Source organism: Cetorhinus maximus, chromosome 1 (genome assembly GCF_964194155.1).
Source record: "Cetorhinus maximus chromosome 1, sCetMax3.hap1.1, whole genome shotgun sequence".
In the NCBI taxonomy this organism is placed as follows: Eukaryota; Metazoa; Chordata; class Chondrichthyes; order Lamniformes; family Cetorhinidae; genus Cetorhinus; species Cetorhinus maximus.
In genome coordinates, this window is record NC_135879.1 from 59,322,095 (window position 1) to 59,335,171 (window position 13,077).

The 13,077-nt window shown below is 43.8% G+C and overlaps 1 protein-coding gene across 3 annotated transcripts in view; it reads left to right on the forward strand.

Moving 5' to 3' along the window:
• The window catches only part of tmem184c (transmembrane protein 184C), a 57,410-nt gene that overhangs the window by 33,353 nt on the left and 10,980 nt on the right, over positions 1-13,077 (forward strand). The gene's annotated exons all lie outside the window — the stretch shown is intronic.

A 13,077-nucleotide genomic window follows, 5' to 3' on the forward strand; every position in this document is an offset into this window, starting at 1 on the left:
CCACATCCTCTTGAATACGTTCTGACTTGCTGATTTTTAAAAAACCCTTTTATATTTGTCCTCCAGCTTTTCTATTAGTTCTGATGAAGGATCATTCATTATATGTAATCCCACCTGTAATCTTTCATTTTCTATTTGATTCCATTGTTCATTTCCAACATTTGCATCTATAAATATCTACCTTGGCTATAAATAGACACCCTAACTCATTTAATTACTTATTTATTTCCCCCCCCATATGTGCAAGTTATTAGCAGTAAAGTTAATGTGTGTGGTTAGCTAACCGCTGCTTTCTTTCCATTGACAGAAAATGCTTGTAAATGATTGGTGTACCCTGTTTGAGGCACTTGAGGTGATTCTGAAATTACAGTGCTTCGTCATCACAAAAATCTTTCAAATGCCAGTTTTTATACTGCATGTTATCTTTTCCCCTAATAATGAACAACAAATGTCCCATCATGTGTGATGGCTAATATATGTACCACTCCCTGTTCCTCTCTTAATAGACAGTAAAACTTGCACAAGAAGGAACTTGCTATGAATAAGTTTCTCAATACAACAAAGTAATTCACATTAGACAATATGAACACAAAGGTAAATTATTTTGCCATTGGCAGTGACTGATGATAAATCCCTAAAATAAATCTTGCTGGCAATACCTACTACAAACTCTGCAACAAAATCTAGTACCCAATAATTCAGGCTTGCATTCCAAAATACAAATGAAAAAGAGATGATTATATACATTATAAGAGTACTTGGGAGTATGTGGCATGGAAATTAGCTATGGTTACAATGAAAGTGCTGATATTTTCTCAATTGCAAAGTATCTCATTGAACTACTACTGAATTCCAAATCTTTGCAACTTGTGCACATAATAGGGACACAAAACAACAGCAACAACAACTTATTTATATAATGCCATTCACATAGTAAAACATCCTAAAGGTGCTTTGCCTATGTCCCACCATAGCCTCAAGGAGGGGAAGCTTCCCTGCTTCCGTCTCTAGCTGGCCCAGAAGTGATGGAACGAGACCCAGAACCGCTCGTTCACCAGGAGCAGATTGTTAAAGTTGCCAGTATGTGGACCCCATCCGAGTGCAGAATGGAGTGAGTTCCACCCACACTATAGACGGTGGTCCAGACATGGCACCCACTGCACAGAAACCACTGGAACACATGACACAAGCGCCTTAGGAATGTAAAGGCGCTCAAGTCTGGATATTCTGACTCCAGGCCCCTCAAAAGTGAAGATGTTGGAGTCAGGATGGAGATATGGTCCCTCGCCTCAGGAGTGCAGTTGAAATTCCACCCCCCCCCCCCCCCCCCCCGAGGAAAATGCACTCGCCAGCATCATTGAAGCTGAGAATAGTGGACATTTCGTCAAAGAAGCTCGTTTGCGGTGGCCCAGCCTGGGGAATGTATTACATTCACGGAATGAAGTGTCATGTCTCCCAAGCAGACGGTGAGATGGAACAAACGGCTTAGCAAAGGCCTCTTGACCTCCAAGATCTCCGGCTGAAAAAGTGGGGCCAACAAGACAGTCACCCTGCCAGAAATTGAGGCCAGGTGACTCATGGGCCCCTCCTTGCCACTCCAGGAGCCTTGTAGCTTTGTCTCCCAGAATGGTGTGGGTTTCCTGCAGGAGCCACACTGCATACTTCCCCCTCAAAGAGTGAGAAGTTCTGAAACCTGCGCTGTGCTTCTCTGCTGGTGTTGATGTTGAGGCTGGCTATGGCTATCCTCATGGCAAAGCAAATTGACACCACCACTATCACCTTACTGTGCAGAGGGGTTTGTAGCCCTCCACTCAGGAGCCCAGCAAGGAACGTCTTCAGTCTGCGCTGCTCATTCTGGTCCACGCCCAAGGCATTTTAGGCCAAGCGTACAGATTGAACAAGCAGCGCCAAGCCCGACTAATGGTTGAAGGCCAGTTGGACTCTGGCACGGTGACTGAGAGTGGTTTCCAGAAAATCCCAGAGTTCTTCAAAGGGGAATGAAGGGGCATGAGGGCATCCACCGCCTCTCTGACAATGGATTCCAAATTGTCCCCAGTGCCCTTCACCGAGCCACTGTCGTCCTCCAGGCAGTCACCATCTGAGTCCAAACCTCCAGGATCAACAACGGAGGGGTCCTCTGGGTCAAAGGGCAGCAGCAGTTTGGAGCCCAGCTCCACCAGGCACCAGGTCACCCGGCGTGTGCGGAAAGAGTTCCAAACTAATGGCCAAGGCACCCAGTCTAAAAGGTTGGGACAGAGCGAGGGGGACCTTCCCCATCGTTCCCACCACCCAGTGACCCAACGTCTAGGGATTCGACAACGCAGTCCCAGACCGGAAGGGCAGGAACCCAGAGTTGTTGCTGGGTGGGTTCAGCCTCTCGTACCTCACCCGCATCTGCCTCCAGCCCGCCTGACTTAATTGCAGGAGACTGCGGTGGTCTGTTGGGACACCCCCTCCCAAGTTGGGCAAAGTGGAAGGTCCCTCGGGCACGAACACCTCTTCTGCAGGGGTCAGATCTTCCCTTTAGCCTCGCCTATTTCAGAGGAATGGTGTCTCCCCCTCCTTTACTGGGAAGGGTGCTGAGGGAGGGAGACCTCCATTTCATAAGAGGCAATTGGCCTTGCCGTACATTTTTGAAGCTGCAACAAAGGCTGATGGGCCGACAACTCCAGCCATGGCCCTTACGCAGGCCTCAATTGTCATGCTGGGGTGGGTGTAGCTCTTCATCCAATGTTTTTTAGACAGAAATGGCGACAGGGCCGCAGGAGTAGCATTTGAAGAAGCAGCTGCCTCCCACATAGGTCTTGGTGGACCCTGTCACTGACGCAGGTGGTGATGCCACTTAGTATGAGCTACACCACCCCAAGTTTTCCGGGTGAAACAATGTAATGGGCGGAGAGACAAAAATGGAAAGATAAGTAGTCACCCCAAATATATATATAAAATTATAAAGAGCAAGAGAGACACAGACAGGAGGAAGAATGAAAGGGCACAGGATGGATGGGTGCCACTGGGTTGGGAGTGGGGGGCGGCGGGCTCTTGATGGATGAAGTCGTCTTTTGGTCTTCCTGCAGTGGGAGGACGATATCTTCACCCACGCAGTTGGTACAGCCCAGGCACAGTCCTTCAAACAGGATTTTGATGACAAGGTCAATTGATTCTTCACTGGACAGCACCAATTATCCCACATTTGGACAAAGAGGGAGGGCGGGATCTTCAATTGGGCTCAAATTATTGTTCAGTCACAAGTCCCTGAACTCACATACACACCCCTCCCTCGAGGTCTTGTAGTGTCTTCTCTCCTCCCCCTGCCAAACCAGTTCACAGCCCCTCAAATTTCCACAGTCACCCAACTCTAGATTTTTTTTGAGAAAAATGTCCTTTAGTGGTGTTGCAGTCCTCCCTCCTGGGGGGTGGTCTTGTCATCCCTCCCTCTCTCCCTCTGCACACACACACACACACACCCCCACCCCCCCCCCCCCCCTCCCAATTCAAAGGCCCTTAGGCCTCAGGCACCAGGTCTTGTAGTAGGGGCAGCAACGGAATCAGGAACAGCAGTACTTGGCCCGAGACAGAGCGCCTCCTGGTGAATGTTGTTAAACAAATTGATTGAAGAAATGGCTTGTAGGGAGAGTTACAGGTCAGCAACTCCCAATTTTTATCCTTCTTGATGAAGCCTGCAGAACTCAGCCTCCTAAATACAGAGACTTTTCCTCTCCTTGCTGTGAGGGAGTGTTAATTGACTGAGTTCAGGGTCAACAATCCTTGCTCACACCGTGTCCCATCTATCCCCTATTTATGTGTTCAAATACCATCACCTGTTTCCCTTAGCAATGTAATTGACATTAACAAACCATAACAATGTATTTGAAAAGGCATTGTCAGATTCTCTTTTCTTTACATTAAAACATTTGAAAACACAAGAACAATCTTTCAAACTAATCAAAAAGAAACAAAATTATATTTTTTATCTATGTCTCACATTATAATACAACCAATTATTAATAGATTCCATAGTCCCCTTTTAAACTTTTTCTTCTTTCTCATATAAATAATTACAAAACAATCAAAGAAAATATTGGCCTTAATATTCTCATTATAACACAAGGCATCCCTCTTCTAGTACACCTAGTAATTTCTTAGAGCAAGTGCCTCTCTTCATAAACAGTCTGACAATTCATGATTTGCATCTACCCATTTTATTTTGGAATCTCCCTTCTTTCCAACATTTCCTTTATGCTAGCAAGGTCAATCTTCAACCTTTTTTCCAGTGACACCCTTTGTCGAAATGAACATTGTTCCAAAGACAATGGTTATCCACATAGCATTCTAAAGACAAACATTTGTCCGATTGCCCCTTGTATAGTATTTCCTTCAGTATATTAGATAGGTCATGTCCATATCTATTGCTTCTACTAATGCCAGTGTTTCAGCAGCTAAGGTGTTTTTAACTACTCATTTTATTTTCTTCACTTCCCAGGCCAATGGACAACATTTATTATTCTTTCCCACCAAGAATATGATAAATCCTGCTGTGCTAGAATATCCGTCTGGAAGATTGGCATGTGAAACATTGGTAAAAATGACTAACCTCATATCTTCTGGATCACCCAAAGCTGAAAATTTGAGTGCGCATTTCTCCAAATTTAATTTCTTTCATGTTTTATTTGGTTTGAGAACTTCAACTGTAGCATGTTTCATCATGGTACTCAGTTTCAATATGTCATAACTGGCATTAGGTCTAGTCTGAGTGCACAACCAGTTGGACTGTCCAATCAAACTTCATAATTGGTCTGTTTCTTCCTTGGATGCAGTGTTCTCTCTGAGGACCCGACCCAATCTATTGGGATGCAGTTGAAGTTTTCTAAGTAAGATTGTTGATTCACTACTGACTTCTTCTGCTTAATGTCTACCCCTATACATTTAAAGGCCCCCGAAACCTGACTTCCAACCTTGAATTCCTTCTTTATTTTATCTGTCACCCATTGTTCAAATTCTGCAGAACCTCTCTACAGAAAATCATCAACACCCATTATGAAGATGCCTGCTAGTTTCTCCTTGTGATACCAATACAGCATTGCTGGGTAAGCTAAATACAGCCCGTTTTCAGCAGGATGGACCTAACTGAGAAATACCATACCCTTGATGCCTCATTCAGCTCAGAAGCACACTGTTTAATTTCCACAGTTTCCCTTTTATAACGCAGGCTTCTTTAGGTGGTTTCAAGAACACTTCCATTTCATATTTCTCGCCCTGCAAAAATGCACCTTTTTATATCAGTGGATGTACATTCCCATGAATATGTTGCTAAGAGCTAAGAAAATCTTCAAGCTCACTTTTCTTGCAGTAGGGGGGGTCCACCCTGACATACTGATTACCAAGCCTTTCTTCGAAACCCAGAGCTACTAGTCTAGCTTTAGCTTTATACGTGCCATCAGGAAGTACCTTTTCTGTGCATATCCACCTATAAGACAAGGTTGGCTGTCCCGTCTAGTATTTGTGTATAAACCAAATTCTTTCCAACTCCTTTTGTTTGGCTTCCTTTATCAACTTATCTTCTAATTTGTTAGTAGTCACTAAAACGTCTCTATCATAAGGGCTTCTAATTCTCATGGCATTCCTAGCCTGTTCTATGGTCCTTGTTCTTGTCAAACTATGATCTCTCTTCGCCTTCCTACCTCTTTCTGGACTACTGCTACACAATCTCTCCCTACTACGATCAGATCTGTGATCTTTTCCTAGGACCGTGATCACTCCTGGTCCACTTCCAGAACACTCACTGCATTTTTACCTCAATTTGCCAATTGATGGGTCTTACCTTTCTGTCCCTCATCTTGCACATTCAGCCAGTGTTTGTATTTGCCAGTGGCTTTTCCTTTTCTCCAATAATGGTGGCATCCCTCCATTCACTGGCCCTAACCATGTATGTTACTCTAGTGCCAGCTTTGGGTAGTTGTCCTTTGGGATGACAGGCATCCTGCACTTCAGTGTCACCTTGTTCATGTTCATTCATCTGTTTTTCTGCCATAACCTGCTCCTCATAATTGTCCAACATGTGTATGTGAAGCGCTTGGTGCCCCTTCACTTTGTTACATGTCAGATTCTATAAATGTATAATCGGTGCCATTTAGCCTAGAGGAATGTACCCTAACAGTTTGATTGCCATGTTGCAAAATCACTGTTTTTCCTTCACTGCCTATAACCTTACCCAGACCTTTCCATTCTTTCTGCTTTTCTGTTTTGTAATATACCATGTCCCCTGGATTAAAATTTATTTCTGATGGCTTTTTGCGGTGCTGTAAGATTCACTGAATTTTCTCTGAAACCTCAGCCTTGATAAATGCCTTTCACCTGCATGCACGGCATTCAAGTGCTCAGAAAAATATGAACTAATCGTATTTAGTTCCAAAGCAGGGCAATAATCCCATATCACCAAAGGTATTTTTGGATTTCTCCCATAATTTTTTTTCTATTCATTCACGGGATGTGGGCGTCGCTGGCTGGGCCAGCATTTATTGCCCATCCCTAGTTGCCCTTTAGAAGGTGGTGGTGAGCTGCCTTCTTGAACCGCTGCAGTCCCATGTGGTGTAGGTACACCCACTGCTGTTAAGAAGGGAGTTCCAGGATTTTGACCCAGTGACGGTGAAGGAATAGCGATATATTTCCAAGTCAGGATGGTGAGTGACTTAGAGGGGAACTTCCAGGTGGTGGTGTTCCCATCTATCTGCTGACCTTGTCCTTCTAGATGGTAGTGGCCATGGGTTTGGATGGTGCTGTCTAAGAGGCCTTGGTGAATTCCTGCAGTGCATCTTGTAGATAGTACACACTGCTGCCACTGTGTGTTGGTGGTGGAGGGAGTGAATGTTTGTGGATGTGGTGCCAATCAAAACTTTGTCCTGGATGATGTCTAGCTTCTGGACTATTGTGGGAGTTGCACTCATCCAGGCAAGTGGGGAGTATTCCATCACACTCCTGATTTGTGCCTTGTCGATGGTGGACAGGCTTTGGGGAGTCAGGAGGCGAGTTATTCCCTGCAGGACTTCTAACCTCTGACCTGCACTTGTAGCCACAATATTTATATGGCTAGTCCAGTTCAGTTTCTGGTCAATGGTAACCCCCAGGATGTTGGGAGTGGGGGATTCAGTGATGGTAATGCCATTGAACATCAAGGGATGATGGTGGGATTCTCTCTTGTTGGAGATGGTGATTGCCTGACACTTGTGTGGCACGAATGTTACTTGCCACTTGTCAGCCCAAGCCTGGATATTGTCCAGGTCTTGCTGCATTTGGACAGAGACTGCTTCAGTATCTGAGGAGTCACAAATTGTGCTGAACATTGTGCAATCATCAGTGAAGATCCCCACTTCTGACCTTATGATGGAAGGAAAGTCATTGATGAAGCAGCTGAAGATGGTTGGGCCTAGCACACTACCCTGAGGAACTCCTGCAGTGATGTCCTGGAGCTGAGATTACGGACCTCCCAGCAGCCACAACCATCTTCCTTTATGCTAGATATGACTCTAACCTGCGGAGAGTCTTCCCCCTGATTCCCATTGACTCCAGTTTTGTTAGGGCTCCTTGATGCCACACTCAGTCAAATGCTGCCTTGATGTCAAGGGCAGTTACTCCCACCTCACCCCGGAAGTTCAGCTCTTTTGTCCATGTTTGAACTAAGGCTGTAATGAGGTCAGCAGCTGAGTGGCCCTGGTGGAACCCAAACTGGGTATCAGTCAGCAGGTTATTGCTATGCAGGTGCCGTTTGATAGCACTGTTGATTACTCCATCCGTTACTTTACTGATGATGGAGAGTTGACTGGTGGGGCAGTAATTGACAAGGTTGGATTTGTCCTACTTTTTGTGTACAGGACATACCTGGTCAATTTTTCACATAGCCGGGTAGATGCCAGTGTTGTAGCTGTACTGGAACAGCTTGGCTAGGGTCGTGCCAAGTTCTGGAGCACAAGTCTTCAGTCCTATTGCTGGAATGTTGTCAGGGCCCATAGCCTTTGCAGTATCCAGTGCCTTCAGCCATTTCTTGATATCATGTGGAGTGAATCGAATTGGCTGAAGACTGGCATCTGTGATGCTAGGGACCCTGAAGTAGGCCGAGATGGATCATCCACTTGGCACTTCTGGCTGAAGATTGTAGCAAATGCTTCAGCCTTATCTTTTGCATTGCTGTGCTGGGCTCTTCCATCATTGAGGATGGGGATATTTGTGGAGCCACCTCCTTCAGTGGGTTGTTCAATTGTCCACCACCATTCGCGCCTGGATGAGGTAGGATTACAGAGCTTGGATCTGGTCCGTTGGTTGTGGGATCACTTAGCCTTCACACCTGCCACAGACCCAGCCTAGCAGCTATGTCATTTGGGACTCAGCCAGCTCGGTCAGCGGTGGTGCAACTGAGCCACTGTTGGTGATGGACATTCAAGTCCCCCACCCAGAAAACATTCTGCGCCCTTGCCACCCTCAGTGCTTCCTCCAAGTGATGCTCAACATAGAGGAGCACTGATTCATCAGCTGAGGGAGGGCGGTACATGGTAATCAGCAGGAGGTTTCCTTGTCCATGTTTGAACTGATGCCATGAGACTTCATGGGGTCCGGAGTCGATGTTGATGACTCCCAGGGCAACTCTCTCCTGACTGTATATCACTGTGCCACCACCTCTGCTGGGTCTGTCCCGTCGGTGGGACAGGACATAGCCAGGGATGGTGATGGTGGAGTCTGGGACATTATCTGTAAGGTTTGATTCCGTGAGGATGACTATGTCAGGCTGTTGCTTGACTAGAGTGTGAGAGAGCTCTCCCAATTTTGGCCCTAGCCCCCAGATGTTAGTAAGAAGGACTTTGCAGGGTCGACAGGGCTGCAATTGCTGTTGTCATTTCCAGTGCCTAGGTCGATGCCGGTTGGTCCGATAGGTTTCGTTCCTTTTTTGTGTCTAATTGATAGCGACTGTTGCCCCCAACCATGTGAAGTCAATTCTTCGCATAGACTGCCCACGCCAGTTGGCAGCACAGCCAGATGTCCATTTACAGCTGGGTTGGTCAGCTAAGATTTTGTGAAGCATCTCATCGATTATTGCATGATTTATTTCATAAACCCCATTACTAAAGGGATTGTCAGCTGCTGTGTTCATAACTATGATGTTCATATTTTCACACATCGTCTGTTAAGAATTTAGCTGGTGCTCTTAGCCTAGTTCCAATCCATTTTCCCATTATCTTGTCCACAATTACCTTTTTGTCTTTGCTACATATCCCTGTTAACAGACTGAATCTAGTTGCCATGTCTAAGAAGTGTAAGAGAAAAATGTTTTTGTCCTTATTCCATGCCTTCAGGTCCATTGCTACAATTTCATTGAAGTCTCAAGACTCATTATGGACCTTGATGGTGTTCTCCTATTTTTTTTTTACATATAATCACATTTCTCACATCTCTTCTATAAGTTTAGTATATTCATTATTCATTACCCCTGAATGCCTTAGTAGAATTTTTAACCTATGACAAGATGGAAGGGCAAACTGCCGATGTAGTTTTAAAACAATTTGCCTTTTTTCCTTTAAACTCCTATCCCCTTGATGTCGTCAACACTTCTTTAACGTTGGGATGAGAAATGTTAGGTCTTGTTGAGGGGGTACATTAATGTCCCGATTGTGTAAACTGTCAATATACAGATTTCCCAAAAACACTTGCCTTATCGTGTTCCATGTCTAATTTCATTTGAGCCTTTCATAGATGGCTTAATCAACAGTAAAAGTATTTCACTGGATACTACATCTGTGCTGATAAAATGGTTTACCCCGGCTATTTTACACTGAATCGTCACTCACTTTAGTGACATTAACTGTTTTGTCATTTTTTTTTTTTTTTTTTTTTTTTTTTTTTTTTTTTAATTTTTTTTATTTTTTTTTTATTTTTTTTTTTTTTTTTTTTTTTTTTTTTTTTTTCTCCACATACAGTGGACATGCATCCACTATCTAACACAACACAATTGAATGAGTCTACAACTAGAACACGCATTACTGGACTAAAGCTTTCTGGTGACCAGTACAATTCCCTCTGACTGATAAGTGTCGTTGTCATCTCCTTGCGATCCTTCTATGTCATGTATCATTTCAAAAACCTGCTATTCCATTTTGGACAGTTCATTGCATAATGATATTTTGAGTCACATGTGAAGCACCTGTTTGCCATTCCTCTGTTTTCCTGAGGTACATTCTTCTGCCATAGTTACCCAATTCCTGTTGTCTGTTAGAGCTTCCAAAAGAGTCTCTATCCTCATTTCTTTTGTTTGTGGTTCTTTCATATTGATGATTGCGCCCCATATCTAAATAGTCTAGAAATGCTGCCATCATTGAATCTTCCATCTTTTGTGTTACCTCTGAATGTTCCATTGGTGTCATGAAAGTGTCTGGAAATGAATGTTACCAAAAAAATTTTTTTTAAAGCTTCAGACATCTGTTGCAAAAGCGTAACTCTTTTTGACAATCTAACTCCAGTCAAGACCAGGCGTCTATCCATGTTCAATACTTTAGCACAATCTAACACTTTGAAAGCAAGCACTGAATTTCTGAATCGAATTTCTGCAATCTGTTATATAACTTGTTAAGTTCCATAATATCATCTTCTATGGAATAACCGTCCATCCTTCTAAGTTTATTAAAATCTGACCATGCCTCATATGCATTTAACATATCATCTTTCTTATAAATTTTGTCCATAAATTTTAAGAAATTATCCAAACCATTCTTAGTGTCCAAATGATTAGCTTCTAGCTCTGAAAATACTTTGCACCTGATCCTGTTTCTGGAGGGAAGTGAAAGTACCAAGGCCATACCTTACTTTTCCTTTGGTAAGAACGTAACCCGTGTCCATATATCCAATTCATTCTTCCATTGGCCGTAAAGTTCAGTTTCACAGAACAAAGGTGGAAAATCATACCCTGATGCTCTATGCTTTGTTTCAGCCATTCTTCTCCAAAATAACTCCAATTACAATCTCCTGTCTGAAAAGGTATCTTAGTTTTCAATCTTCACCTTTAGGCCAACCATTCTCTGCTACCAATGTTAACAGGATCCACATCGTTTGTTGAAGTCAAAATTAAGACACAGCTTTTCATTGTTGAGAGAATTTATTGACTTTGTTCAGTGTCAACACTCCTCACTCACACCCAGTGTCCCACCTATCCCGTATTTGTGTGTTCAAATACCCATCACCTGTTTCCCTTAACAATGTAATTGACATTAACAAACCTTCATAATGTAATTGAGAACATCCAGGCTTAGCTGACAAATGCCAGGCAATGATTATTTTCTACCTAACAAACATCCCCCTGACCATCAGCAGCACTGTTGCTAGGTGTCTCACCTTCAACATTTCAACCTTTTTCCAGCATTTTCTGTTTTTATATTGGATCTAACTGCTGGATCGAACAAACATCACCATGGCTAAAAGAGCAGGGCAGAGGCTGAGGACTTTGTGACGAGTGAAATGGAGATGCAATATAAAATAAAAAGGGTACAAATCTAAAGGGGGTGCCAGAGCAGAGCGACCTGGATTTTTATGTGCATAAGGCACTGAAGGTGGCAAGACAGGATGAGAGGGTAGTTAATAAAGCATACAGTATCCTAGGCTTTATTAATAGAGGTATAGAGTACAAGAGCAAGGAGGTTATGTTGAACTTGTATAAGACACTAGCTCAGCCTCAGCTGGAGTATTGCGTACAGTTCTGGGCACCACACTTTAGGAAAGATGTGAAGGCATTAGAAGTTGGTTCCAGGATGAGGAATTTCAGTTTTGAAGATAGATTGGAGAAGTTGGGACTGTTTTCCTTTTAGAAGAGAAGGCTGAGAGGAGATTTGGTAAAGCTATTCAAAATCATGAGGGATCTGGACAGAGTAGATAGGGGGAAACTGTTCCTACTGGTGGAAGCGTCAAGAACAAGATTTAAAGTAATTGTTTAAAGGAAGCAAAAGCAGCACAAGGAAAAGCTTTTTCACGCAGTGCGTGGTTAAGGTGTGGAATGCACTGCCTGAGTGTATGGAATGCACTGCCTGAGTGTGTGGAGGCAGATTCAATTGAAGCATTCAAAAGGGAGCTAGACTGTTATCTGAAGAGGAACAATGTGCAGGGTTATTGGGAGAAGGTGGGGAATGACATTAGATGAATTGTTCATTCAGAGAGCTGGTGCAGACACGATGAGCCAAATGGGCCATCCTGTGCTGTAACAATTCTGTGACTTGCCTGTCTCAATGTGTCTCCTGCAATAAAGATCGCTGGATCATGGAATTCATTACCTAATAGTTTCAGGAGAGCACCATAACCATGTGGATTAGAGTTGCTTCCATAGAAGGCTCACTACCATTTTCTCAGGCCAACCAGGATGGGGAATAAATCCCCAAGAAAAATGTTTTAAAAATTTAGAGTGATTGCTCCATCATTATGCATCAAATATTTGCAATCCATTATACATGTGTACTTCTAATGTGCTCACATTGAGAAATGCTGCTTAAGCTACTGAAAATAATTTTCATCATATTAAGCTTTTTTAAAAAAAAGATCTAATGGAGTTCGGCACCACATAGGTGAGTTGAATTTTATGCCACCCCTGGGAGCAGACTGGCAGATTGAGGCCCTTAAGTGGCTAATTAATGATCAATTACTGCTTGTTCCTGCTGCTGCTGCTAGTATTTTACCAGTGATGCATGGTGCCTAAGCCATTTAGCGAGGCCAACAGCTAAACCTTAGCAGCCAGGCTGTGGGCTCGGGTGCCTCTTATTTGGGCACCCTGTGACACCTATCACATCCTCCTACCCCTCATTGGGACCTGTCTGGCTGGCCATTGTGAAACCACTGTACCTTGTTGTCCAGTCTCCAAAAACACACTTCTGGACTGACTGCAGTGTCAGCAGAAGCAACTGTATTCTCTGATTGGCCGGCAGCTTTCAGAAGTGGGATTTCGTCCCAGATGGGGACAGAAGATACGACCTGAGCCACTTAATAGAAATCGGGTTGTTGTTTCCCAGTGCTGCACAGAACTTTTAAACTGGGGGTGGGACTATCGCCTCAGTGAAAAAA